The sequence below is a fragment of the Vigna radiata genome, chromosome 9 (genome assembly GCF_000741045.1).
Source record: "Vigna radiata var. radiata cultivar VC1973A chromosome 9, Vradiata_ver6, whole genome shotgun sequence".
NCBI classification, from domain to species: Eukaryota; Viridiplantae; Streptophyta; class Magnoliopsida; order Fabales; family Fabaceae; genus Vigna; species Vigna radiata.
The window spans coordinates 9,597,893-9,601,406 of record NC_028359.1 but is presented as its reverse complement, the minus strand read 5'-3'; positions in this window follow the sequence as shown (position 1 = coordinate 9,601,406).

Genomic DNA, 3,514 nt, shown 5'->3' with positions numbered 1-3,514 from the left:
ATTGATAGCCTCTACTCGTGTTCTAGCTCGTCTAAGAGCTAGATTTGCTTCAATTGTTTGTCTCTTGCCTTCAGCCTTATTCAAATTAGTTTCTGCTATTTCAAGAGTTTGTTGTGCTTCTTGTGGATCAATGTCACTATCCTTTTTCGCATCATTTACTAAAACAGTTATCTCATTNNTATTTATTCTAGCAAACCCCCCCATCAGAGCCATTGTTAACCATTGGTCTTTAAGACGTATTCTCAAAATACCTATATCGACANCTGAGGCAATAGGCGCATGATTAGGTAATACTCCAATTTGTCCGCTATTATTAGGTAAAATGATTTCCTTCACTTCTGAATCCCAAACAATTCGATTGGGGTCAATACACAAAGGTTTAAAGTCATTTCTTCAATTCTGTAAAACGGATTGGATAATGATACATAGACAACATTTTTTTTTACAACATTAGAATATCATCTACGTGTCATTGATTGGTCTATGGTGGTATTTATGATTATTATTATTGATTGTGAAATAATTTTGGATCAATCATAGAATGACACGTAGATGATGTTCAAATATTGTCAAAAAAATATTGTCTAAGTATCACTATCAAAACGGATATGGTTCGGAAAAACAGTGATTTTTTTATTTAATGTTTATTGACAATAAAAGATTATTGCACGTTTTGTAAATGTAAATGGATTGTAAGAATTATTGACAATGTTAATATATGTAGAATATTCCATTATTGACTAATATATTAGCAATAAATGTGAATTGAACTCCTCTTTGTTGTGGTTGAAATATTTTGAATATACTAGGGTTCAAAGTGATTTCTATTGATGATTGTGATAATTTGTGAAAATAATTATTTGAGTAATTGGTCATTCATCCATTTTTAGAGATGGATGAGTGAGTTTCGTCTTCAACTTTGATGTTCAATGCATGAAGAACATCTTAGTACATTGCAATGTGGAGAAAAAAAGGCCTTATGGGTGATGGGACTAAGGAAGGTGAAGTTCATAAACAATTATGTCCATATCATGTCGTTTTAATTGATTCCAAAATCCCTATAATCGATTATTAGAGACCGATTTTGTACAAAAAGTTGGTAGTGAATTATAATTAGTCTGTAAATTAGACTATAAATTAATCACTAACATCTAAGATTTTGTCTACCAAAGAAATTAATGTTTAAATTGATCCCTAATTGATTAAAGACCAATTTAGACACTAAATTCTTTTGGTAGTTAATATTAGTATCAATTTAGAGTCTAATTTATAAACTAATTATAATTTATTATTCATAATAGAAACTATATTAGATATCAATAAATTTAAATAAATTAACATTTAAATTTGTCATTATAATAACTAATTATTTATCACCCTTAAAATTGATTACAAGATTTTCTTGTAATGATGTTTATTATAAGAATCCTTTCACTCATGCTATAAAAGTAGACTAAAGAAAATAAACAACATAACTTAATTAATTATTTAATATTAATGAAGAATATCACAACAAGTGTGTTTAATAGTTTAATAAAAGTAATTAAATGAGAAGGTTTTACATGGTAAACTAAAATTTTATAATTTTATAAACAAAAATATATCATTCTGTAATTATAATTTTGATTTTCTTTTAAAATCATCAATTTTTTAATAAATATTTTTGTACCTCTGTTTTCCTAATAATAGTTGTTTAGGTTTACTAGACAAGTCATTTTATTTAATGAGTTGACAAAATATATATTATTGAAAAACGGTATTTACATCAATTTGTTAAATATTTTTAATCTGAATTGTCTAAAAGATTAAAAAATATATAAAGAATATTACAAATAGGATAATAATTAATTATTTCTATGAACTTAAAACAAGTACAATGTAGATAAAAAAATTATAGATAATAAGAAATTAAAATATAAGAGGCAATCTCTCTCTCACACACACAAAAGGTTAAATAAGTTACGAATTAGAAATAATAATCTTGCTTTAATTTCAGCATGTTTTGGAAGCAATGACACATCTTATAATGTGATGGATTTTGGTGCTGTGGGAGATGGCAAAACAGATGATTCACCAGTAAGTCTCTTTCTGTTTTTTTTTTCTTTCTAATTTTAAAGCTTATATAATTGTAGTTTTATTTACGTCATTTTGATGTATTGTAGCATTTGATTTGGTCTATAATAAGATATTCAAGTTTTAAAACTGGTGTTAGGCATTTTTGAAAGCATGGGAAAGTAGTTGTGGAGCAGAAGGGACACCAACCCTACTAATTCCAGCCAACTATGTATTCTTGTTGTCTGCCCTAATTCTAAAGGGTCCATGCAATGCCACAACTATTCTAATTAAGGTATTTCCAACATTATTATTGTCTTTCAGTATATGATCACAAATATCAAAGACCCACATACATAGCAGTTTCAACATTATTATTGTCATTTAATACGTACAAACGTTACAAGTTTTGTACATTTTCTCAAAACTATGGTATGAAATAAAAATAAGTTCAACATCATATATATAGACAATGGGCATTTATTAAAACTTGTTATATTATATATAATTAATGACTCTTGTATTTTTCTCAATTTCTATGCTTAATTTTCCCCACTTTTGATACAGTTTGAAGGGAAAATAGTTGCACCTACGAAGTATTCATGGGTAGGTAATAATAATGAGAACAGTTTGATCACCATCTCAAAGGTAGATAGACTGACAGTAGACGGAAGTGGAGGACTGATCGATGGGTTTGGTTCTTCTTGGTGGCCATGCAAAAGTTGTTCACGACCATCAGTTATAACACTCTATACTTTCTTTTCCCACAAAACCACAAATCAAACAATTCATACTAAAGTTTTTCATTATGCAGATTCTTACTTTCGAATATTGCAATAATCTTACTGTTCATAACTTCACCGTCACCAACAGTCCAAAATCTCACATACACGTACATGGCTGTGAGAATGCTACGTTTTCTCGTATCAATGTCACCGCTCCTGCTGATAGCCCTAACACTATTAATACAAAAAAGTGTATAGATAGCGCTTTTTTTTTATCATAGATAGCGCTTTTTAGGCGCTATCTATGCGTGCGCTATCTATTAATAGACAGCGCTTCTAAAAAAAACGCTATCTATAGCGCTTCTTTAAAAGAGCACTATCTATTGTCAGAACCCATAGATAGCGCTTCTTTAAAAGAGCGCTATCTATTGTCAGAAATTTAAAAAAAAAAAAATTAATTTTAGAATAAAATTTAAAAATAGGTTCTATTATATACACTCCCACACTATATATTATATACAAAAAATATAAAATATTGCCAAAAATATGACAAAAGGCTAAAAAGAATGTTAATATTAATAAAAATTCTTGTTCCAATAATATTTCAAAATTTAATCATTAAGTCGTTTAGTACATGTCATCAAATGACACTGTTTTTATAAGATAATATATACAACCATAACATATATATCCTATCAATNCTGTACATCATCATAACATAACCTATATGCATGTAC